Source organism: Macaca mulatta, chromosome 1 (genome assembly GCF_049350105.2).
Source record: "Macaca mulatta isolate MMU2019108-1 chromosome 1, T2T-MMU8v2.0, whole genome shotgun sequence".
Classification (NCBI taxonomy): domain Eukaryota; kingdom Metazoa; phylum Chordata; class Mammalia; order Primates; family Cercopithecidae; genus Macaca; species Macaca mulatta.
Window position 1 is genome coordinate 57,527,873 of NC_133406.1, and position 27,152 is coordinate 57,555,024.

The following is a 27,152-nucleotide window of genomic DNA, read 5'->3' on the forward strand; positions in this document are numbered from 1 at the left end:
CAAGTACAAACAACATAAACTAATGTAGCAGAAAAAAAATAACCTGGTAGAGATCTTTAGAGAATTAGTTTAGAGAGAAGAGTTTGAATTACAATTAGCACGTGAATTACCCATGCATAAATCGTGCTTCCGAAATGCTTTATGGAATTTTTTAAGTGCCTCAAAATATTTTATTCTGTTGAACAACTTAAAAATCTCTTCCTGCCCCCAAGTCTTATTTACATATTTAATGTGTGTTTTCCGTAAATTAAGGGTTAGCTTAGCAAAATAAATCTTGGTACTGCTCCTGACTCAACCATCGCCAATTGGAAATTACTCAAGTTTCAGTTCTACCTGGTTTTACTCAAAGTAAATCATGGTAAAGCGCTGAATGGGAGGTCAGGTGTGGTGGCTCACACTTGTAATCCCAACACTTTGGGAGGCCAAGGCGGGAGGATCACTTGAACTTAGGAGTTCAATACCAGTCTGGGCAACATGGAGAAACCTCATCTTTAAAAAATGCAAAAATTATCTCAGCATGGTGGCATGTGCCTGTAGTCCCAACTACAGGGAAGACTGAGATAGAAGAATCACTTTAGCCTGGGAGGTTGAGGCTGCAGTGAGCCATGATCATGCCACTGCACTCCAGCCTGGGTGATAGAGTGAGGCTCTGTCAGAAAAAAAAAAAAAAAAAAAAAAAAAAAGCAGTTGTATTAGTCCATTCTCACACTGCTGTAAAGACATAACCGAGACTGGGTAATTTATAAAGAAAGGAGGTTTAATTGACTCACATTGACTCACAGTTCCGCATGACTGGAAGACCTCAGGAAACTTACAATCATGTCGGAAGGGGAAAGGGGAAGCAGGCAACTTCTTCACAAGGCAGCAGGACAGACTGCCTGTGAGAGCCCAAGAAAAACTATCATTTATGGAACCATCAGATCTCGTGAGAATTAACTCACTATCATGAGAACAGCATGGGGGAAACCACCCCCATTATCCAATCACTTCCCTCCCTCTATACGTAAGGATTACAATTTGAGATGAGGTTTGGGTGGGGACACAGAGCCAAACCACATCAGCAGTGAATGGGAATAACGAAAGATTCTAAATTCAGCTCTCAGAATTAAAGTGCCTGGATGTTCTGATTCCTGATCCAGTGTTCTTTTCCATACTCCTGGCTTATGCTGGCCAGTGTTAATGTTCACCTGAAAAACAAGATGCTCTCCTACATAGAAATTTTTCTGTGAAGCACAACTCATTAAGTCTTCTTGGCTTTATCTAAAACTGATCTGATTGTGTTACAGTTAAACTCGTACCTCTCTCATCTCACCATAACCTGAATTATCCTAGGTAGTTAGAAGCCAGACTGAAAATTATCAACATGCTCCAGAGGAATCATTTTTTGGTTCAAGATCCAAGAGAAACTGGGTACAACCTCTCCACACACAGAACCCTTCTGAATTGCAATTACCCCCTTCACATTCACTGCTCAAAACTCAGCTCTTCAGAAGGGGGTGCACCATGGGCTCGAGAACCCTTGATTTCATGGGTTACCAGAAAAGATCGAGAAGGAAAATGAGCAAGGTAAGGAAAGAGAGCAGCGAATATGTTAGAGGCAATTCATGTACTAACAGACAGCAGGACTAGTATAGTACTGAAACCAGAGAGAGAAGAAATGCAAGAAAACAATGATAAGAAAAAGACGAGATACTACTCCCTAGTCCAGGGCCAGATAGCTAGGCTGGTTCTCTCCTTTCCAATAGGAGGCCTCTGCCGCAAACATGCTCTGCCAGATCCTCAGTCAGGCCAAGAAGCATCTGAGGTTAATCCCTCTCCTTGAATTTATTGAAGCTGGAGGTACTGGAGCAACACTGGATGTCTTGCATCTGGCACTGTTCAATCCAGGTGTTAATTGAGGCAGAAACCATAACCCAGAAAGAACACTGGAACAAACTGGGTCCCAATGATTGATACAAGTTCTACTCAGTGAATGTGGATTATAGCAAACTGAAGAAAGAAGGCCCAGATTTTTGTTTGTTTGTTTGTTTGTTTTTGTTTTGTTTTGAGACAGAGTCTCTCCCTGTTGCCCAGGTTGGAGTGCAGTGACACGATCTCAGTTCACTGCAGCCTCTACCTCACGCCTCAGCCACCTGAGTGGCTGGGACTATAGGTGCACACCATCACATCTGACTAATTTTTGTATTTTTAGTAGAGATGGGGTTTCACCATGTTGGCCAGGCTGGTCTCAAACTCCTGACCTCAGGTGATCCTCCTGCCTCAGCCTCCCAAAGTGCTGGGATTAAGGCATGAGCCACTGTGCCTGGCCAAAGGTCCAGATTTCTAAATAAAATGTTTCATCATAAAGCTGCTTAGAATGAAGGTCTTCCAGAAGCCACTGACACAATTTTCCACTTATGTAGGAAATAGTTCTCCTCCAAATGCATGAAATCATGTTGATGTGTTGGAGATCACACTGATTAATAAATATCGACAATTGAACAAAACAAAAGGGAGCTGAAAGAAAGAAAAAAGGAGGAAGAAGCTGACAAATGCATAACAGGAAAGGTATACACTATTTTTTTTCTTTTTGAGATGGAGTTTCGCTCTATTGCCCAGGCTAGAGTGCAATGGCACAATCTTGGCTCACTGCAACCTTCGCCTCTTGGGTTCAAGTGATTCTCCTGCCTCAACCTTCCAAGTAGCTGGGAATATCGATGCATGCCACCATGCCCGGCTAACTTTTTTGTATTTTTAGTAGAGATGGGGTTTCATCATGTTGGCCAGGCTGGTCTTGAACTCCTGACCTCAGGTGATCCTCCTGCCTCCGCCTCCCAAAGTGCTGGGATTACAGGTGTGAGCCACTGCTCCTGACCTGCACACCCTATTTTATGTTATAAAGATAATGTGGACAAAGTACCTCATCACACATGGTAAAAACTCAATCATATTTGTTGAATAAATAAATGACTGACTCACTCTGAAGTAACTGCAATAAAATCAAACTCACTATTTTATCTCCAAAACTCATTATTTGCTGACTTCCCTTCTTCTGTAAAGATATAATCATTTTATGTTACCCAAGTCAAAACCCTGGAACCATCTCTGCTGTTCTTTTTGCCTCTCCCATCTCAGCTTCAATCATTTAAAGATAACTAATTCTTCCCTCATCAGGTCTATTTTATTCATCCCTTTCTGTGCACACTGATCACTTGAGTCCATATCTCAATATGGATTAAACAAGCATTTAGTGTATGCACATTACATGTCCTGAACCAGTCTACTAGTTACGTACCCTACACCAGTCTATCATTGGAGTTACTTCTTGCCTTCAATGAGTTCAAACCAGACATAGAAATAATACAATATGACAAAAGTAACCATGGAGCTATTTATATGGAAAATGCTACTTGACCAACTCAACCAATTTATAATCATCTCCCCTGTCTCATTCTCTTTAATCTCTTCCCTTTCAGATGAAAAATTTTTGCTAATATATCTTGAAGGATTACTATGCACCAGGCATTTCTGTAAGTAACAAGCATTTTACATAATTCACCTCATTCACTCCTCACAATAGCTCTAGAGGTAGGTGGTGTGATTATTTAATACCTCAATTTCAAAAATAAAGGAACAGTGTTTTTTAATCACAATTAAAAATAAAATTTTTTTTCTCACCCCAGTTAGGATGGCTATTGTCAAAAAGACAATAAATGATAAATGATGGTGAGGATGTGGAGAAGGGGGAACTGTCATATGCTGTTGGTGGAAATGTAAATGAGCACACCCACTGTGGAGAACGGTATGCAGGTTCCTCAAAACACTACAAACAGAATCAGTGTGTCATCCAGCAATCCTCCAGTTGGGCATTTATCCAAAGGAAAGGAAATCATTATATCAAAGAGACATCTGCGCTCCCATGTTTATTTCAGCCTTATTCACAATAGCCAAATTATTGAATCAACCTAGGTGTCCAACAACATATGAACAAATAAAGAAAATGTGGGATATATGCACAATGGATTACTATTTAGCCATAAAAAAGAATGAGATCCTGTCATCTGTGGCAACATAGATGGAACTAGAGGAAATCTTACCATGTGAAATAAGCTAGGAACAGAAAGTTACACACCACATGTTCTCATTCATATGTAGAAGCTAAAAAAGTTGATCTCATAGAAGTAATAAGTAGGACTGAGGCTACTACAGGCTGGCAAAGGGAGGTAAAAAGGATGAATAGGGAGGGATAAGTAAGGATTTGTTAAAGGATGCAAAATTACAGCTAGATAGGAGGAATAAGTTCTAGTGTTCTATTCCACTGTAGGATGACTACAGTTAACAATAATATATTATATAGTTTCAAATAGCTAGAAAGAGGATGTCGAATGTCCCCAGTACAAAGAAATGGTAAATGTTTGAGATGATGGATATGCTAATTATCCTGATCTGATCACTATACAGTCTATTTATTGAAACATCACTATGTAGCCCATGAAAATGTACAGTTTGTCCACTTAAAAAATTAAAATAAATAAATCATTTTAAAAATCAAAAAATCAATTTTTTTAAATGAGAGAACTAAGGCTGAGAATGAATAAATTACTCAGCAAGTTTACACAGCAAATAAATAACCAAGGCCGTGTGCCTGGTTCTTTCAGCACCCGGGCCCTTCACCGCTGCATTGTATTGCACGTTATCACCAGATTCACTTTCTTTTTTTTTTTTAAGATGGAGTATCACTCTGTCACCCAGGTTGGAGTCCAGTGGCATGATCTTTGTTCACTGCAACCTCTGCCTCCCAGGTTCAAGCATTTCTCCTGCCTCAGTCTCCTGAGCAGCTGGGATTACAGGCATGCACCGCCACGCCCAGCTAATTTTTGTATTTTTAGTAGAAATGGGGTTTCACTATGTTGGCCGGCCTCGTCTCCAGTTCCTGACCTCAGGTGATCCACCCGCCTCAGCCTCCCAAAGCACGGGGATTACAGCTGTGGGCCACTGTGCCCAGCCTAGGTTCAATTTCTTAAACTATTCTGTCACTTGCTCTTCCAAAACCCATTTTCCACAGAACCAAATCCTTAGGAATTTTCAAGGCCCTTTTTATCTAACCATGACTCACTTTACTAGCCTTATTACTTCCCAATGCAAGCTCCATTCTCTTCAGGATGAATTCCATATTATTTCCACACATATCGGCTCATTTCAACCTGCTCCCTTTCCAGCCTGACTTGGTCTCCTCCTCTCCAGCTGTTTAAATTGTGTTTGTGCTTCAAGACCCAGTTTAAGTCACTTCTCCATAAAAATTTTCTCAACCACAGAAACCCACTTTCATGACTCTCTCCTGTGAAATCTCAAAGCTTACTATCTGCCACAAACTGAATATTTAATTATAAACTACCGTGCACTGCCATTTAATTTACAAGTGCCGGCTAGGCATGGTGGCTCATGTCTGTAACCTCAGCACTTTGGGAGACTGACGAGGGAGAATTGCTCGAGCTCAGGAATTTGAGACCAGCCTGGGCAATGTAGTGAGATTCATCTCTGTAAAAAAAATAATAATAATAATTAAAGATAAAATTAAAATTAAAATTTACAAGTGTCTAAGACTTAACTGTGAACTCCAAGAACCAAGGATCCTAATCTTACATTTTTTTATATCCTCCTCCCTATGTCTTTCACAAAAAGGTGTTTAAATGATCAAAGAAATAAATGAATGAATACTGGGATGTTAATAAACAGCTGATAACTTGGCTAACACTATTTGAGGGTTACAGGAAATGAAAATAGAAGATGAGGGCTTGCTGAAAAGATAAAATGCATATCAGGAAGAAAAGGTTACCAAATAAATATAGATTGACTATATACATACTAGAAAAATTAATTTTTCAGTAGATATAAGTATATTATTAAATATGATATTATCATAACTACACTAATGAAAAAGGTCATACAAAATTTCAACCTAAACTAGTATTTAGCCACAGTTATACTTTTTTTTTTTTTTGGTGACAGAGTCTCACTCTGTTGCCCAGGCTGGAGTGCAGTGGCATGATCTCAGCTCACTGCAACCTCTGCCTCCCCAGTTCAAGCGATTCTCCTGCCTCGGCATCTCGAGTAGCTGGGACTACAGGCACCCACCACCACGCCCTACTAATTTTTGTATTTTTATTAGAGATGGTGTTTTGCCATGTTGGCCAGGCTGGTCTCGAACTCCTGGCCTCAAGTGATCTGCTTACCTCCGTCTCTTGAAGTGCTCAGATTACAGGTCCGAGTCACTGTGCCCAGATAGAGTTATACATTTTATTTATTTATTTATTTATTTATTTATTTATTTATTTATTTTGAGACAGAGTCTGACTTTGTCACCCAGGCTGGAATGCAGTGGCACCTTGTCGGCTCACTACAACCTCTGTCTCCTGGGTTCAAGCAATTCTCCTGCCTCAGCCTCCCAAGTAGCTGGGATTACAGGCGCCCACCACCACGCCTAGCTAATTTTTATATTTTTAGTAGAGATGAGGTTTCACCATGTTAGCCAGACTGGTCTCGAACCCCTGACCTCAGGTGATCCTGGACCTCCCAAAGTGCTGGGATTACAGGCGTGAGCCACCGCACCCGGCCAAGTTACACATTTTTAATAACATTAAAAGGTGTTTAGCAATGTCATAATTAACCCAACTCAGATTTGTCAGAATTTTCAGTCTAGTGCTTGCTTTGCTTTGGCAGCATACATACTAAGATTGGAAAGATACAGAGAGCGCAAGGATGACATGCAAATTCATGAAGCATTCCACATTACATTTTTTTGGGGGGAGACAGAGTCTCGGTCTGTGGCCCAGGCTGGAGTGCAGTGGCTGGATCTCAGCTCACTGCAAGCTCCGCCTCCAGGGTTTACGCCATTCTCCTGCCTCAGCCTCCCGAGTAGCTGGGACTACAGTCACCCGCCACCTCACCCGGCTAGTTTTTTTGTATTTTTTAGTAGAGACTGGGTTTCACCATGTTAGCCAGGATGGCCTCAATCTCCTGACCTCGAGATCCGCCCATCTCGGCCTCCCAAAGCGCTGGGATTACAGGCTTGAGCCACCGCGCCCGGCCCCATTACATTTTTTTAATAAAGTAAAAATATATACATTTTAAAAGAGGCCAGGCTCAGTGGCTCATGCCCCTAATCCCAGCACTTTGGGAGGTCAAAGTAGGTAGGTCACTTGAGGTCAGGAGTTTAAGACCAGCTGGCCAACATGGCAAAATCCTGTCTCTACTAAAAATACAAAAATTAACCAAGTGTGGTGGCACATGCCTGCAATCCCAGCTATTCAAAAGACTGAGGCAGGAGAATCGCTTGAACCCGGGAGGCAGAGGTTGCAGTGAGCCAAGATTGCACCACTGCATTCCAGCCTGGGTGACCGAGTGAGACTATCTTAAAGAGAAAAAAAAGAATTTTCAGTCTAGGCATCAGGAGGAAAGAAAACCTGAGGAATAACTGTTTGCCACAAGGTATTTCTCTTTTTTTCTTTTTTTGAGACAGGCTCTTGCTGTGTCACCCAAGCTGGAGCACAGTGGTACAATCAGAGCTCACTGCAGCCTCGACCTGCCAAGCTCAAGCAATCTTCCCACCTCAGCTTCCCATGTAGCTGGGACTACAGGTGCCTACTGCCATATCTGGCTCTTTTTTCTTTTTTTTTTTTTGTAGAGATGAGGGGGTCTCACTCTGTTGCCCAGGCTGGTCTCGAACTCTTGGGCTCAAGTAATCCTTCCGCCTTGGCCTCCCAAAGTGCTGGGATTACAGGCGTGAACCACCATGCCTGGCCTCACAAGATATTCCTTGTTCTTACCCCACTGAAGACAGCAGAAAAGGAAAGACACAAGTAAGATACAAGGAAGAACTCCCTTGTTCAACAATGTACTTCTGAGAAAAGTTACAGAATCACGTTTTTGAAGTCTCTAAAAAATGGGATATAGTTATAATTATTTCGAATGTCCAAGGCATAAATTAGGTGATTTCTGAAGAACATTTCCAAATTCTTCTTTTTTCCTAAGGCATGAGAGTTGGGAACCTTTAAGCCGTACCTCAACCATTGGACCGCTCTTTCCTGCTGCTGATTCTCCCTCCTAAGCACTAGAAGAACTTGACATTCCTCACAATACACCCAATACCCATTACCCAAAAAATAATGTTCTCTGAGTTGTGGATCTCTTAAAGTTTCCTGCAGTGTGAAGCCAAATCACAGTTCCCACGTCAGGTATTCAGCAATACACCCAACACGGCAACACGTTTAAGCTTTAATCAGAATGATGAAATTTCTGCCATGCAAATAGAACCTCCTTCCTATGGAGTATTGTATCAGTGTATTCGATTTACACTAATAATACCTTATTTTATCTGCATAATACATTGCACTTAACCTTCTTTGGAAATAGTGTGCTTTCTATTTCATAAATTGGTTAAAGAAAGCTCTTTCATGACAAGGATTTGATTTATTTGAGCCCTGCTACTATACCTTGAGAGCCATAAGTGAAAATTAGGACATTATAGCCAAGGTAAATAGTACATTTATTGTAGTCATTGCCAGCCCTCTCAACCTGAGAAAGAATTGTTCCTTGACACATAGGATGGGGGAGAACATGGTGTATATTAAAATATGTGTGTGTGTGTACAGGACTTGTCACTTGTTAGAAGCTACAGATGTTGAAGGTAGTATCACTTCCTTACATAATTATAAATTGTATTTTTATAATTATAATTGTAATTGTATTAAAAATTATTTTTAAATAATTATCACTATTATTTTTGTCATAAGAATTATTAATAGAAAGGCAAAAAAAAAAAAATTCGCACAAATTCACCCAAAATGAAGTAGAGTTTAAAAAAAAAAAAAAGTCAGAAATGCACTTTAAGGAGAGTGTCTGTTCAGAAGCTTACAATGAACGCATTTGACTGAATTTTTTTTTCAAATCAAATATGTCTTTAGAATTGGTTCCTGGAACACCTGGGTCTTCAAGTTTTATACAGTTTCTCTTTACTTATGCACCCTCTACCTATCAATTTCTACTCAAAAAACAGTATGACATCAGTTTTAAAAAATGTGATACCTCTCCCAGAGGCATTTACTGTTTAAGCCCTCTGGGCATTTTTGAAGACATTTTCAGCAACAATAGGCAACTGAGGGCTTCCAGGAAAAAAAAAAAAAAAAAAAGTAGATTTAGTCATTTCATACTAAAACTACAGTTTTAAAAAGCACAAACTTTTGTAAAAGTCATAGCTCACATTAGCAGATAGAATTGGAGGCCAGCCGTAGTAGTTCACACCTGTAATCCCAGCACTTTGGGTGGCTGAGGCGGGCCGATCACTTGAGGTCAGGAGTTCGAGACCAGCCTGGCCAATATGGTGAAGCCCCATCTCTACTAAAAATACAAAAATTAGCCTGGTGTGGTGGCGTGTGCATGTAATTCCAGTTGCTTGGGAGGCTGAGGCAGGAGAATCTCTTGGACTTGGGAGGTGGAGGTTGCAATGAGCAAAGGTTACAGTGATCCGAGATTGAACCTGGGTGACAGAGCGAGACTCTGTCTCAAAAAGAAAAAAAATTTTGAAAAATTAGAAGAATGAGGGATAACTGGCAGCAGAATCCCCAAGTTGGCAGTAGGAAAACCTGCAAAGCAACCCAATGTAAACCAAAAGTCTCAGGAATTGGTAGCAATAGTTATCCCAGTAAGTAAGGGGTAAAAATGACACAAAAACAGAAGAATTGCTTGCAAGTTTGTTGTAGAAGCAATTAGACCCTGGGTCCCCTGCCCCACTTGGTACAGTCACGTGACTGTCCTTCCCACACTCCTGCAGAGGGGTGAAGTTGATTCTCTGGGCTTTGAACTGGACAATGCCAGGCACAGTTGAGGAATGAGTACTATATTAACAAGAAATTTTAGTGAAATACTGACCATGGGTGGTGGCTCATGCCTGTAATCCCAGCACTTTGGGAGGCCAAGGCGGGTGGATCACCTGAGGTCAAGACCAGCCTTGCCAACATGTTAAAACCTCGTCTCTACTGAAAATACAAAACTTAGCCAGGCATGGTGGCGCGTGCCTGTAATCCCAGCTACTCTGTAGGCTGAGGCAGGAGAATCGCTTGAACCCGGGAGGCAGAGGTTGTAGTGAACCGAGGTGATTCCACTGCACTCTAGCCTGGGTGACAGAGTAAGACCTCGTCTCAAAAAAAAAAAAGTAAGAAATTTTAGTGAAATACTATAAACTGAAGATTGGAACCACCACTGCTTCCCCTACTTGGCTACCAAAACAATGGCAACCAAGAAAGGGATTAGAATATTCTTTTCTAACCAACTCAAAGGGAAAAAAGATAATGAAATTGGGGCTAGTCCAATTAAACAAGCAGTCAGCTCACACTAGACTAAAGTGTATAGAGCAGCAATAAGCAACAATGCACACAAAACCTCCAATCAGTGTTTTGTGTTTTTTCTACCCCATCCTTAATTGTGAACAAAAGCTAAAAATCACCAGGCAGCTAAGAAAAAATCTCCAACATGGGAAGAGAGAGTGAGGGGAAAAAGAGAGCATGAATGAGAAAGAGAGAAGGATGAAGGGAGAGTGAGCAGAAGCAGAATACATAAGTCAAAAATAAAACAACTTAAAGAGAATAGTCTATGCCAAGATAAAAACTTCAAAGAAACTATCATTAATTTCCTTGGAGACATGAGAGTATACTGCTGCAAAAAATAAGAAAGGATGCTATTAAAAGGCAACTGTCAGAGAAAAAGAGCTCTTAATAATAATTTTATTTTTTTATTTTTTATTTTTTATTTATTTTTTAATTTTTTTGAGAGGGATTCTGTCTCTGTCATCCAGGCTGGAGTGTAGTGGTGCAATCTTGGCTCACTGCAAGCTCCGCCTCCCAGGTTCAAGCAATTCTCCTGCCTTAGCCTCCCAGGCGAGTGCCACCATGCTCAGCTAATTTTTTGTATTTTTAGTACAGACAGGGTTTCACCATGTTGGCCAGAATGGTCTCCATCTCTTTTTTAAAGGATAAAAATAAACAACTCAGTAGAAGAGTTTTAAAATATAGTTAAGGAAATATCTCTGTAAGTAGAGCAAAAATACAAAACAAAAAGTGGAAAAAGTAAAGGGAAGCTAAGAAAATTCAAAGATATTCCATCCAAAATACTAGATATATGAATAATAGGAGTTGTAGAAGTAGAGAAAGAGAAAACAGAAATAAAGAAATCATCATGGGCTGGACACAGCTGTAATCCCAGCCACTCAGGAGGCTGATGGGAAAGAATCATTTGAGGCCGGGAGTTCAAGATCAGCCTGGATAACACAGTGAGAGCCCATCTCTACAAAATAAAATAAAATAAAAGTCAGCCAGGCATGGTGGCATCCACTTGTAGTCCCAGCTACTTAGGAGGCTGAGGCAGCAGGATTGCCGGAGCCCAGGAGGCCATAGTTATAGTCCGCTCGCTCTGAGCTCTGATCACACCACTTCACTCCAACCTGAGTGACAGGGTGAGACCCTGTCTCAAAACAAAACAAACAAACAAACTATATATATACATATATATATCTCTCTCTCATAAGAAATTACCGTGGATATAGTACATGAAAATTCTGCAGAACTGAAGGGCCTGGGTACCTAGAAAGAAGCAGTCAACTGCTCAGGACACTTGAGTGGATAAAAATAGACCACATTACGGCACATGATTGTACAACTTCAGAACACTGGAAATAAAGAGCTACAAAATGAAAAATGGCAGTGGTATGGAGGACCCACATGAATGGTTTTGAATTTCTCAACAGTACTACAAGTTAGATGACAACAATGTTCCATACCATGAGAATGTTTAATCAAATGCCATTTTTAAACATATCATAATTTATTGTATGGAGGTAAATAAGTACTCAAAGGGAAATGTTTTAGCTGTGGAAAGGTAAATTAGAACAGTAAAAAAGGCCTGGTGCAGTAGCTCACACCTGTAATCCCAGCACTTTGGGGGGCTGAGGCAGGAGCGTCACTTGGGCCAGAGTTCAGGATCAGCCTGGCCAACATAATGAGACCCTACAAAGAAATTTAAGAATTATCTGAGTGTGGTGACATGTGCCTGTAGTCCCACCTACTCAGGAGGCTGAGGCAGGAGGATCACTTGAGCCCAGGAGTTCAAAGTTACGGTGAGTGGTGATTGTACCACCACACTACATGCTGAGTGACAGAGAGAGTGAGACCTTCTCTCTGGAAAAAGAAAAGAATGGAAAAAAAAATTTCAAATAATAATCCAAGCTTCCACCTGAAGAAACTATAAACAGAAGAGCAAATTAAATTCAAAGCAAGGAAAAGAAAGGAAATAAAAATTAGAGTGGAAATCAATGAAATAGAAAATAGAAACAATGGAGAAAAGTCAATGAAAACAAAAGTTGGTTCTTTGAAAAGATCGATAAAATTGACATGCTTTTAGTTAGACAACCAAAATCCATTTAAGTACCTACTCTGATATGAGCTGTGTAAAACAGTTATACATACGCTCTACCTCTGATAGTTTTATATTCTAAGTGACTATAACATCGCTTATATGGAAGTTAATTAGACCAAAAAAGATATTGTAAATTCAAGGTTGATGATGGTCCTTGAGAGTAGGATGATACCTCAAACTTTTAAGGCCTATGAGTAACATAAAGTCACTCCCAAACATGTAAGGATGGTTTTATGACCCTTGCTTAAGTTTCTTTTTATAGATGGGGTCTTGCTATGTTGCCTAGGCTGAAGTGCAGTGGCTATTCACAGACACAACTATGGCACTTTAACCTCAAACTCCTAAGTTCAAATGACCCTCCTGCCTCTTGCTTCAGCCTCCCAAGTAGCTAGGACTATGGGCACACACTACTGCATGGCTTTATCTTTGTTTAAGTTCTGTTTCCATATATCTATGTTCAACTGTGCCAGATAAGGGGGAAACTCGATTTTAAAATAGTAGGCAATAGCGAAGTATATATTCTATAGATATTAAATATATTTGTTATGTGTATTTGATAGATTCAGATAATTTTTCTTTCATTATTTCACCTTTGCATTTTTCAGTCCATAAAGTCTATGTAATGCTTAGAAGGTTCATTCAATTTTTTTCCCTACTTAAATCAATATCCATGGATACAACTGATCTTAGAGCATTTTAGGAATACCAATTTTCTAAAATTGTTATGACCTCAGTTGGAGTTTTGCTTCTTTCTCCTTTTGGTTTAAATTCTGGGTTTTCTGAGTAATAATCTATCATCTGGCCTCCCTGTATGTGCCTTGAGTTTCTTCATCTTACATGGATGTGATTCTTTTGTGGATGAGAAAGCAGTGGGAGAAACAACTGTAAAGAGGCCAGGCATGGTGGCTCATGCCGTAATCCCTGCATTTGAGAGGCTGAGGTGGGAGAACTGCTTGAGCCCAGGATTTCAAGACCAGACTGGGCAACATAGTGAGACCTTATCTCTCCAAAAAAAAAAAAAATTAATTTGCCATGCATGGTGGCACATGCCTATAGTCCCAGCGACTTGGGAGGCTGAGACAGGAGGATCCCTTGAGCCTAGGAGATAGAGGCTGCAGTAAGCCATAATTGCACCATTGTGCTCCAGCCTGGGCAACAGAATGAGACCCTGTCTCAAAAAAAAGACAACTGAAAAGATGAAAAGTAAGGAGTTGTGAAAACTACTGTTTCTTTCTTCTGTGTGTTTACATATGTGTGTGCATGTATGTATATATGTATGTAGATATGTGTACATAAACACAGTTCCTATTGCAGGGCTGAGAAGCAATCAGCTATATATGGGTATTAGACATATATACACAACTATATACAAACACATACATGCACACACGCAGGGTATGGAAAGAAAAATCACAAGAATGTTGCAGAATAGAGGAAGAAAGAGGATGTGATTGGAGAGAGCCACAGAGGGGGATTCTGTGGTACTGGCAATGATCTATTTCTCTCTTTCTTTTTTTTAGAGCCAGAATCTTGCTGAGTCACCCAGGCTGGAGTGCAGTGGCATGACGGCATGATCATGCTTCACTGCAGCCTCAAACTCTTGGCTCAACTGATCCTCCCAACTCAGCTTCCAAGGTAGCTAGGATTACAGGAATATACCACTATGCATTTTAAGTTTTTGTGGAGACAGGGTCTTACTATGTTGCCCAGGCTGGCCTCAAACTCCTGGCTTAAGCTATCCTCCCACCTCAGCCTCCCAAAGCCCTGGGATTACCACTGAGCCCTGCAATATCTAATTCTTAACAGAAATAATTATACGGTTGTTCATTTTAGTATGTTATTATTATGTTATTGGTTGATGTATGTTTGGATACTCTTCTATATTTTAATATAGCTCACAATTAAAACATAAGGAAATAATAAAAACAAAAAAGTATCCCAAAATGCAGAAAAATAAAATAAATAGTACTTGTTAATTTTAAAACATACCAAAACAAAATTTAATAGCCTCCAACTGATGAAGGGCTATTGCAAATCATTAAACAAAATATACATATCCCAAAAGGAAAAAGGACAAAGACTAAGACTATGCACAGGCAAGTCTCACAAAAGGGAGGAAAAGGCTGGGCGCAGTGGCTCACACCTGTAATCCCAGCACTTTGGGAGGCTGAGGCCAGCAAATCACCTGAGGTTAGGAGTTTGAGACCAGCCTGGCCAACATGATGAAACCCTATCTCTACTAAAAATACCAAAAAAATTCGCCGGGTGTGGTGGCACATGCCTGTAATCCCAGCTATTCCGGAGGCTGAGGCAGGAGAATTGCTTGAAACTGGGAGGCAGTGGTTGCAGTGAGCCCAGATCACACCACTGCACTCCAGTCTGGGAGACAGAGTAAGACTCTGTCTCAAAAAAAAACAGGGAGAAAAAAAGTAAACAGCTCATGGCTTAGCCAAGGTTCTCTAAAAAACAGAGCCTGAACAAGATTTAAGCACGAATGCTTTATAGGGAGATACAATCCCAGGGCAGGGAGAGTGAAGGATGAGAAGCAGATCCAGCAGGCCTACAAAGAGGTTACAAGGAAAACCTAACAGTGCTGTGCTAATGGTTCAGTGGCTAAAATGTGCGTTAACAGTTCATGCATCTGGCTGGGCGCATTGGCTCATGCATGTAATCCCAGAACTTTTGGAGGCCAAGGCGGGTGGATCACCTGAGGTCAGGAGTTCAAGATCAGTCTGGCCAACATGGCCAAAGCCCGTCTCTACTAAAAATACAAAAAATAGCCAGGTATGGCAGCAGATGCCTGTAATCCCAGCTACTCGGGATGCAGAGGCAGGAGGATCGCTTGAACCCGGGAGGTGGAGGTTGTGGTGAGCTGAGATTGTGACATTGCACTCCAGCCTGGGCAACACAGCCAGACTCTGCCTCAAAAATATAAAAATACAAATTAATACATAAACAATAATTTTAAAAAAACAGTTCATGCATCATACCTGTCCACATGCCTGACCTGGTACCCCAGGTAGGGACACTCCACCAGTTAATGGAAAGCAGAGTAAAAACTTTTCAGAAACTTTCACACCTTCATGGAAAGCTTATTCTTCTAATTACACAAGTAACAGCAACAACAACAACAACAAAAAACCAAAACAAAAACAAAGGGAACAACTTCCCCTGGACAGAAAGCAACGTTAATGTATGAAGAAGAATCTTCAGAAGAGGAGTCTGATGATGAAATAGCAGATAAGGATTCTGATGATACTCGGGATGAAGATGAGGAAAAAAGTGAAAGTGGAAAAGATGAGGATGTTGATGAAGAGGAAGATGAGGATGCTTAAGGAAAAGATGAAGAAAATGGTGAGGACAGAGATATGGCAAGTGAAAAAGAATTACATGGAGATTCTGATTTAGACCCTGAAAATGAAAGTGAAAAAGAATGAAGACAGAAAAGTAAGCGGGTCAAATTATCTAAACGCTGGTTCACCTTGCCCAGTGCTGCCAAGTCCTCCTGGGGAGGGTTGCCTCTGTGCCAGGATGCTGAGGACCACTGCAAATTTCCAAATTCATAACGGTGGATCCCATGCCACCTTGCTGTCCTGAGCATCTAAGACTTCACTGTGTAAATAAGAGCATTTCGTTCAAATGCTAATAAACTTTACACAGTATATAGACACATTTTCTGAAATGCACTGACATCAGTGTCCAATACATGGTATATTTTTATAAGATAATATCCTAGTATGATTGGTTATATCAAGAATTGGCATAAGTGCAAATAAAGATGTTTCCCACAGGGTTTGAAGAACTGGACTGTTGTGAAGGAGTCAGCTCTTATCTCAAGTTGGTATCTTTCATCAAATCCAGATTCAAAGCATCATTAATAAAAATTTTTTTAATTTGGTACATTTAATTTGGTTCGTTTTCATGAAATATGAAGAGATAACTAAACTGGAGTAAAAATGATTGTAATTTTTAAAAATCATCAATATCACTAGTTTGTATACTAATGGGTAATGTGACTTGAGTAAGATTAAATATTTGGAGTGCTTCCCAAAAATAACCACTTATTTTTTAAGCTGTCACGTGAAGTATTTTTTTAAAACAAAACAAAAATTATGACAATTAAAAAACTAAAGACTTAACCACATTAAGGATTTTTCTTGACTGCAAATTGCTAGTAAAGAATCATCAGTGTACGAATTAGAAGTGCTTGTTATCTGAAACTCTTTTAAAAATTCAATTTATACCTGCTTTTGAAGAGATTTTCATTTTTATTTAAATTACTAATGGATCAAAGAACAATTGTCTATTTTTTTCTCTTTGGTTTTTAAATATTAATGATAACCTTATTAGAATTTTTTCCAAAGAATATATTTTTATAATTAATAATTTAGTTTTTTTCTTCCTTTTCATTACCTACTCTTGGCAATGATAGGTTATCTGTTTAACTTTAAAAAATAATAAACCTGATTCAATTTTTTTTTTTTTTTTTTTTTTTTTTTTTTGAGATGGAGTTTTGCTCTTTTTGCCCAGGCTGGAGTTCAATGGCACAATCTCGGCTCACCACAACCTCCGCCTCCCAGGTTCAAGAGATTCTCCTGCCTCAGTCTCCTGAGTAGCTGGGACTACTGGTGCACACCACCATGCCTGGCTAACTTTTGTATTTTTAGTAGAGACGAGGTTTCACCATCCATGTTGGTCAGACTGGTCTTGAACTCCCGACCTCAGGTGATCCGCCTGCCTCAGCCTCCCAAAGTGCTGGGATTACAGGCATGAGCCACCACACCCAGCTGTGATTCAAGATTTTTTGCATATGTATGAGTAAGTATTTTGGTGTGCTGCAAAAGCCTTTTCAAATTATCAATAGTTTGTTTGTTTGTTTTTGTTTTTTTTTTAAGAATGAGCCAATATTGGCTTAGTGCTCACTAGGGGACCTGCAGATGGAAGCTCACCTCTAAGGATAGGGCTGGGCAGATGGATTGATTTTTTCCCCACCTGTGAATATGTAAAACAAAACCATTATCTCTGAGGGACATTTTAATATCAATGGCAGAACAGAGATTTGTGTGCTCAACTTAAGAGCTGGAGTCATATAAGCATCTTGGGAAAGCAAGTTTCAACCAGCTACTGGTGTCATATACAGTTATATTTGTCTATAAATGGAGCTGTTTGTGGCAATTTAATACCATTCTCTTTGTAAAGTGAATAAATATTCATCTTTCAGAAAAAGAAGTGACGTTGTGAAGAACTTTTTTTCAAAGATAAGATAGGTAACAGAGTATTAATATGATAATAAAATGATGCAGTAAAAAGTGAAAAACTGATCAGATGGAATATTTGCTGAACGGCTGTCCTTGATAGACAAGAGGAGTGAGGATCCATATGTATGTGGACTAACTGGCTCAGCTAACATGGAGAGTTTATCTACTACGGGAATAAGCAGGAAGCTGGAGTGAGTGGGAAGAGATGCTAGCAGGTGGGTAAGGCAAGGGTGGATGTCTAGGGAACTTCTAAGTACTTTCTTTCTTCAGTGAAACAAGAAAAGCATCAGCAGAGTGAAGATAGAGAGGAACAATTGAAAATTTAAGAAGAATGTAGACAGAGTGGGTCTTTTGGCCGGGCACAGTGGCTCACACCTGTAATCCCAGCACTTTGGGAGGCCAAGGCAGGTGAATCACTTGAGCTCAGGAGTTCAAGACCGGCCTGGCCAACATGGCGAAACCCCATCTCTACTAAAAATACAAAAATGAACCAGGCGCAGGCATGTAATCCCAACTACTCGAGAGTGTAGCGTGATTACCAGGTACCACTGTCAAGGTCCAATTTGTGGTTCAAAGTTGTGAATGTAAAATAAGACCAATCAGCAGAGTGTTATTATGGAAAATAAGACCAATCAGCAGAGTGTTATGTGTTAATATGAGAATACTTATTTTTAAAAACTTAGGCACTCTCGATGATTCATATGAGAAAAAGGAAAAGCTAGAGAAAAACAAGGTACCTAAACATATTTCATGAACAAATGATATACAACAGACTTGACAAATAAGATAACTCCTTATAGTATAGAATCTATGAAAGCTACAATTTTTAACAAGCTTGTTGAAATGTTTTTCACAGAATCTACTAATTTTTAGACATTGAAAATGATGGATTTCTGATACGTGCCCAGGATTTAAATTAGTTTTTAATTTAAATAAATTTTTTAAATTTATTTTGTTTAATGAGACGGGGTTGTTCTATGTTGCCCAGCTGGTCTTGAATTCCTGGACTCAAGCAATCCTCCTGCCTTGGCCTCCCAGAGTGCTGGAATTTACAGACGTGAGCTACCACACCCAGCCACGTGATATAAGTTCTAAAAACCAAGTTACCAAAAAGATTATACCTCAATTATATTCCACTTTGACAAAAATGTTAATATTATTAAATATATTTAATATTTTGTATATTAGACATGTGAACTTTTAGAAACAGAAATTTTTTGTCTACATGTCAGCACCATGGATTAATGACAAAACCAACTGCATTTGGCTTTACTTCCACATCAAGAAATTTCTTAATCTTGAACACCAATCTCGCACATTAACGTGATAAAAGAAATCTTTACAAATGGGAAATCGGTAAAGGAAGGTGTCATGCAGTTGTCATTGACAATGGAACAAACAAGGTTCTGAGTGGTTTAAGAATCACAGCCATATGTTTAGTTCACATCGTTTGGTTATGTGTGCTCAGGAAGTAATTATAGCAGAGGGTAAAGTAACAGAATTGTCGGCTGTGGCAGCAAGATTGGGGTCACATTCATCATTCTTCTGCAGCGAAAGACAACAACATGACATGTAAGAGGTTATAGAGCTGCCTGATAATGTACTCACATAACATGGTCAAACAATGAGGAAGAGTAGTTACTGAAGAAAGAAAAAGAAAAAACAGTTACTTGTTCAAAAGAAAGCCTTAGCATTATACTTTGCAGAGATGAATACCTACAGCACAGAATTCACTCACAAAGAGTCCCTTGCAGAGAAAGGGGTTTGTTGGCTGGAGAGTCCCATGAGAGGGTAAGTATTGCCTGATGATGCCTGCCGCGGGGAGCTTCAAGTCATGCCGATCCACCAAAGGTGCTGGCATTGGCGTGTGTGCAGTGAGTGAGAACTGAGATGCAGATGGAAATTCGGAGCTTTTGCTAACCTGAAAGCCGGTTACATTGCTCCACTGGTACTTTTCCAAACCCAAGACTTAAGGATAAATTTTGTCCACATAATTATATACATCATGTGCATACATTTTTTTTTCCTTTTAAACAAGGTCTTGCTCTGTCTTCCAGGTGGGAATGCAGTGTCACGATCATACCTCCTGGGTTCACTGCCTATAATCACCTCCCAGATTCAAGTGATCCTCCTGCCTCAGCCTCCCAAGTAGCTAGGACTACAGCCATGCCACCACATGCGGCTAATTTTTTAATTGTTAGTAGCGGCTGGGCATAGTGGCTCACACTTCTCATTCCAGCACTTTGAAAAGCTAAGGCAGGCAGATTACTTGAGTCCAGGAGTTTGAGGTCAGCCTGGGCAACATGGCAAAACCTCACTTCTACTAAAAATACAAAAAATTATCCAGGTGTGGTGGTGCACACCTGTAGTCCCCTCTACTCAGGAGGCTAAGATAGGAGGATCACTTGAGCCAAGGGGGTCAAGGCTATAGTGAGCTGTGATCACACCACTGCACTCAGCCTGGGCAACAGAGTGAGACTTGGTCTCAAAAAATAATATAATAACTTCTAGTACAGGTGGGATCTCACCATGTTGCCCAAGCTTAAATTTTTTAAAACCAAAAACATGAGCACAACAATATTCAGTATTTTTCTGTAATCAGGCAAAAAAAGCTTAAATTTGTGGAACTGCCTCAGTGAAATTTCACAACTACCAATCTTTAAAGGCAGAATACGAAGAGTAGATAAGTCTTTAGTTGGCTACAATTCAGAGGTGAGAACATCCAACAACTTGGTGGCAAGATGGCTACATGGCAACAAACATTATATCCGCTCACTGCCCTTAGCTGAAACAAGCATCTCCTTAGTAGGCAAAGGTACAGTCTGAAGAATCTGCAAAGGTACAAGCAGACCAGCAGCTAAGATCTAGGTAGGAGGTATTGTGCCTGGGCCATAATGTCAAACTTCTAAAATATTACTACAAAAACTTTAATATGAAATTATAGTAACAATTATGCTTATTGATCTTATTTTGATCAACTGGATGTACCTTGGTATTAAAATGTGTATATATATATTTTTGAGACAGAGTCTGGCTCTGTCGCCCAGGCTGGAGTGCAGTGGCACGATCTCGGCTCACTGCAACTTCCTCCTCCCAGGTTCAAGCGATTCTCCTGTCTCAGTCTCCCGAGTAGTTGGGATTACAGGCACCCACCGCCACACCCAGCTAATTTTTTGTATTTTTATTTTTATTTTTATTTTTTTTTATTTTTTTATTTTTTTGAGACGGAGTCTAGTTTTGTCGCCCAGGCTGGAGTGCAGTGGCGCGATCTCGGCTCACTGCAAGCTCCACCTCCCGGGTTCACGCCATTCTCCTGGCTCAGCCTCCCGAGTAGCTGGGACTACAGGCGCCCACCACCGCGCCCGGCTAATTTTTTGTATTTTTAGTAGAGACGGGGTTTCACTGTGATCTCGATCTCCTGACCTCGTGATCCGCCCGCCTCGGCCTCCCAAAGTGCTGGGATTACAGGCGTGAGCCACCGCGCCCGACAATTTTTTGTATTTTTAGTAGAGACAGGTTTTTACCATGTTGGTCAGGCTGATCTCAAACTCCTGACCTCAAGTGATCCACCCACCTGGGCCTTCCAAAGTGCTGGGATTACAGGCTTGAGCCACTACACCGGGCCATTAAAATTTATCCTTTGATGGTTACATTTGCCTTCAGCCTCAGTTCCACTAAATATTAATTTCAATAGTCAACTTTTTACATTTGGCCAGAATGTAGGTGGTGCTCTTCTACTTTGTAGGTAAATAAACCATGTGTGCATTGCACAAATACAAAATGAGAAGAAAACTGGCCAAAATGTTGACCAATTAACTGGGTGCCAGTAAATTATTTTCTTCTTTGTACATATTTTTTCTGTTTCTTCAAATATATCTATAGCTAGATGTAAATACAGATGAGTAGGTTGGTAGGTAGGTAGATAGATTTAAGAAGATAAACAAATTCTCTTTTTGCAAAAAACAGTTATGTAACAGATATCTTTTAAATGCAGATTTTAACAACTCTGCTATTACATTTTATTACAAATGAGCCTGTTGAAATTGTTTTGAACATTATGATAGCCTGGGCAACATAGTGAGACACCATCTCTACAAAAATGTTTTAAAATTAAAATTAGCCAGGTGTGGGGACATGGGCCTAAAGTCCTGGCTACTTGGCAGGCTGAAGCAGGAGGATTAGCTGAGCCTAACGGTTCGAGGCTGCAGTCAGCCATGATTGTGCCGCTGCACTCCAGGCTGGGAAACACAGTAAGACCCCATCTCTTAAAAATAAAATAAAATAAAATATTGTAACACTGCACAAATTCTGACTTTTGGAGTTCACGCTGGGGTTCTACAATGATTTTAAATCACCCAGATCTTGGCTTTTGCATCATTATGTTTGCAATGGGGATCAGAGATTGAGTATTCATTCAGTTAATTAACAACCTAACTATTGCAAATAGGGGAGGAGAAAATTTACATCTACTACCTTATTGCAAAGACAGGTTTAGGCCATTTGGCAATTGTAGTTTAAGAGAAAATAATGGGAACCGAAATGCTGAGTATGAAAGTGAGATCAATGAGAACATCACCCAACCTAAGTTTCCCAAGTAACTGATTCCAACCAGGAACTTTTCTGTGAAAAAACTGGGTTTTTGTTTTGTTTTGTTTTGTTTTCTACAAATGTCTGGGGTAGGAAAACAAGGTTTCCCAGCACATGGCAGTCTTAAAAATGATCCTCAAGATCTGATCTTTGCCTTCAGCCTTGGCTGAGGAAGAAAGGGACCCCCCCCCCCGCCGTACTCACCCACCGTGGGAGAGAGGACCGGAAAATTTATTTTTTTTAAAAAAACACACAACTCTATAATATATGGAAAAATGATAATTCTACCTATGTCATGGAAATGTCTAAAAAATAAAAAATGAATTAAACATGTTAGAGTATAAAAGAAAAGAGAGAAAAGAAAAAAACATATGAAAAGTAAAGATAAAAGAAAAAACAAAAAATATGTATTTGGTCTTAGGGTAGAAAATAATCTTTTTTTTTTTTTTTTTTTTTTTTTTTTTTTTTGAGACGGAGTCTCGCTCTGTAGCCCAGGCTGGAGTGCAGTGGCTGGATCTCAGCTCACTGCAAGCTCCACCTCCCGGGTTCACACCATTCTCCGGCCTCAGCCTCCCGAGTAGCTGGGACTACAGGCGCCCGCCACCTCGCCCGGCTAGTTTTTTGTATTTTTTAGTAGAGACGGGGTTTCACCGTGTTAGCCAGGATGGTCTCGATCTCCTGACCTCGTGATCCGCCCGTCTCGGCCTCCCAAAGTGCTGGGATTACAGGCTTGAGCCACCGCGCCCGGCCTGAAAATAATCTTTTTAGGCAGGACAAAACAAGCCCACTAAAGTAGTAAGGGAAATAAAGAAACAGTAAATTTTCCTTGCATGACATACAAGGATGTATGCTGCAGAAATATTTATAATAGCAAAAAATAGAATACTACAAGCTAAACATCCACCACTAAACAAATTATGATACAGTCATAGAATGGAATACTATGTACCCATTAAAAAGAATGAAATATATCTGAATGTCCTGGCATGGGAAGTGCTGCAAAATATGTTGTTTAAGGCCGGGCGCAGTGGCTCACACCTGTAATCCCAGCACTTGGGGAGGCTGAGGTGGGCAGATCACGAGGTCAGGAGATTGAGACCATCCTGGCTAACACGGTGAAACCCTGTCTCTACTAAAAGTACAAAAAATTAGCTGGGCGTGGTGGCAGGTGCCTGTAGTCCCAGCTACTCGGGAGGCTGAGGCAGGAGAATGGCATGAACCCGGGAGGTGGAGCTTGCAGTGAGCCGAGATCACACCACTGCACTCCAGCCTGGGCGACAGAGCGAGACTCCGTCCCCCGCTCCCCCCGCAAAAAAATATATATATTGTTTGATTTAAAAAGGCGTTACAAAAAATAAGTATAGTAATGATTTTGTTTTAATAAAAAATGCACAGAGGTGTGTATGTATAAATGAATCTATATGTAATAAGAATACTATTTTGAAAACAGTAAATGTAGTCCTTATTTCCTCTATAAATCATATTCCCCTACAGTCCTATCATCTTACGGCTACAGGGAAAGGAGTTGAAATGCTGCATTCACATGGGGAATGATATGACCTGACCATACAGAAAGGGGAAAAACTAGAGAAAGCCCTTCATCTTCTAGAGATGGAGCAAAGATTTGACTAACAAAGGCCAGTCCATTATCAGACTGTATAGAGGTGGGAAGGCCAAACTGAGAAATTATGTCTGACAAAAGAGAAGAAATGACCGCGGTGGCCTTTTCAGACCCTGTGGGAAAAGCCTCTACCCATCCAGTGAAAGTGTCTACCCAGACATGTTTCCGGACTTGAGGCATGTAAGTAAAGTGCAGAAGAGCCAGAGGTTCCCACCTGCTCAGGGGAGCAGGACATGCTGCAAGGACTTAAGAAATGGCAGGGACTTTGAGCCAGAATGCAGCAGCCACAGGACCAGAGACTATGGTGGAGTCCTAGCTCAACAACAGCAGATGCTAACACATACCAAAGACCAGGTGGGACTAGTTCTGTCACTGATGGTTTAGTGAGAACATAGGTTGACACACACAGGGAAAAGCAAAGGACACCTCAGCTGGAGACAAGCAAGAACTCAGAGGACAGCAGGTGTATCTTGCCTCCATCACCTCCCAATCCCCAGATACACTTCTCCCATCACATGAGACAAGTCAGCTTTCCTCCACACCCAGATGCCTCTGGGGGAGGAGCCAGGAGTGGAGAGAAATCTTACAAGTCTGAGTTAACCTGAAATGGGTGTAACCAGAAGAAACTGAGCCAACATACATTGTCAAACAGATGTTCCAACCACAGCATCCATTGCTACCCATGCATAGAAGCTATACATTTTTGGCATAATATGAATTATAGACTATTACATTTACACCAAATTACAGTGGAAATTTGAAACTCATTTTGAAGATTCAATGAACATGACTTAGTGGTAGTCTGGATAAAGTGTTAGAGAAAGGAAGAAGTCATTTATGGCCCACAGATATCTAGTTTGCGTGCTGAACAGGAGATAATACCATTAACCAAGATCTAAATATAGAATAGAGAACACTTGACATAGAAATAATAGGAAAAAAAAATTAACCAATCTAATTTTGAATCTGTTGAATTTAAGGGTCTTTGGCACATCCTGGTAAATGTTTCAGGAGGCAGCTGGAAATTCTGATTCAGAAAAAGGTTTTGAAAGTCCATCATCAGGAACAGGTAGAATTACTGTGCTTCTGTAGTCAACCCTCCATAAATTTTTTTGTTTTTTGAGACAGAGTCTGGCTCTGTTGCCCAGAATGGAATACAGTGGCAAACCCGGCTTACTGTAGCCTCAAATTCTTGGGCTCAAGCCATTCTTCCACCTCAGTCTCCCAAGTACCTGGGACTACAAACACACACCACCACACCTGGCTAATTTATTTTATTTTATTTTTTATAGAGATAGGGTCTCACTTTTTCGCCCAGGCTGGTCTTGAACTCCTGGACTCAAGGGATCCTCCTGCTTCACCTTCCCAAAGTGCTGGGATTACAGACTTGAGCTACCATGCCCAGCCCAACTCTCTGTAATTAAGCTCTAACTGGGTGGTAATCTCATCCCAATTACAAACTCCAAGAAGGTAAAAAATATATATATATATGTCTTATAGATCTCCAATTCCCATCAGATTGTGCTGAGCATAGGCTAAGGCCCTATGGATACCCAAGACTGAGCTGTTAAACACTTGCTTTCTTGGTGGGTGGTAAACAGTAAGTACAGGTGGTATTATCAGAATAAAAAGGATCTCAGGTTGGCAGAGACAGTTGCTCCTTTTATGTGCCTTCCCTTAAGATGGTGAGGTACTTGTGCTGTGGAAAACAATGCCTGTAGATCTTGGAAGATGTGCAGATATGAACCAAAGGCTCCCTTGAAATCAGAGGTCTTAAGTTATAGCCTAACACCCCCCACCAAATGAGTCATTCACAGATCTTTATGCTTCAGTTCCTTCCACTCACACAAGTAAATAGAAGTAAAATGCTTCTAGTTTGTCTTAGTCAATACATTGTGAACATGTTAAAGGTATAATCTATAAATATCCTGGAGATTCATCTTAACCCACTCCACAATAGAGAGAAAGGCTACTAAGTGTAGGGTCTATCTTGAATCATTGTTTATTTAAACACTTCAGAAAGCAATAGACAGAAGAAAAGTTCACAGAGTAGGTTCAGAAATAAAATATAAATGGGGCTCAAAGCAATACACTCACACACTCCTTTTAATTTGGTTACACAGAACTCTCTGCCTTTCTCCCAAAACTCTTACTCCCAAACATATGCTGTTTCCTCTGCCTGAAAGACCATCAGATTTCTTTTTTCTCTGGAAAACTCCAACTCATTCTTCAAGACCCAGCTCAAAGTTCCTCCCTTCTGAGAAGAGTTCGCTAGGCAAGGGTGGTGACCTGTGACACAGTGCTTCAATACAGGGGTTTTTTACATTCCATTGGCACCTATTTATATTTGTTTCAACCAGGCACGGGGGCTCACATCTGTAATCCCAGTACTTTGGGAAGCCGATGCAGGTGAATTGCTTGAGCTTAGGAGTTCAAAACCAGCCTGGCCAACATGGCAAAACCTGTTCTCTTAAAAAAAAAAATATATATATATATATATATATGTATGTGTGTGTGTGTGTATGTGTGTGTGTGTGTGTGTATGTACACACACACACACATACATATACACACACATACACACACAAAATTGGCCAGGAACAGTGATACATGCCTTTAGTCCCAGCTACTTAGGAAACTGAAGTGGGAGGATGGCTTGAGCCAGGGAGGCAGAGGTTGCAGCGAGCCAAGATTGTGCCACTGCATTCTAGCCTGGGCAATAGGGTAAGGCCCTGTCCCAAAAAAATAAAAAAATTTTCCCTACTAGACTTTGAATTGAAGGCTAGAGCTATAGGGGAGGGAGACCCTTAGGACAAATACCTAATGCACGCAGGGCTTAAAACCTAGATGATGGTGACCGGGTGCGGTGGCTCATGCCTGTAATCCCAGCACTTTGGGAGTCCGAGGCGGGCAGATCACGAGATCAGAAGATCGAGATCATCTTGGCCAACATGGTGAAACCTCATCTCTACTAAAAAATGTAAAAAATTAGCCAGGCGTGGTGGCGCGCGTCTGTAGTCCCAGCTACTCGGGAGACTGAGGCAGGAGGATCACTTGAACCTGGGAGATGGAGGTTTCAGTGAGCTTAGAGTGCCACTGCACTCCAGCCTGGTGACAGAGCAAGACTCTGTCCCAAAAAAAAAAAAAAAAAAAAAAAACACCCAGATGACAGGTTGATAGGTGGTGCACCAAACCACAATAGCACATGTGTATCTATGTAACAAATCTGCACATTCTGCACA

General features: G+C 40.5%; 1 non-coding gene and 1 pseudogene across 1 annotated transcript; one reads left to right on the forward strand and one right to left on the reverse strand.

Annotated features, from left to right (window-relative positions):
- The first annotated feature begins 1,763 nt into the window (after nt 1–1,763).
- Nucleotides 1,764–15,032, forward strand: LOC114677107 (cytochrome c oxidase subunit NDUFA4 pseudogene; annotated as a pseudogene).
- A 7,335-nt stretch (nt 15,033–22,367) lies between these two features.
- Nucleotides 22,368–22,471, reverse strand: LOC114675160 (small Cajal body-specific RNA 20). The gene has a single exon (XR_003726261.2).
- Nucleotides 22,472–27,152: the final 4,681 nt, after the last annotated feature.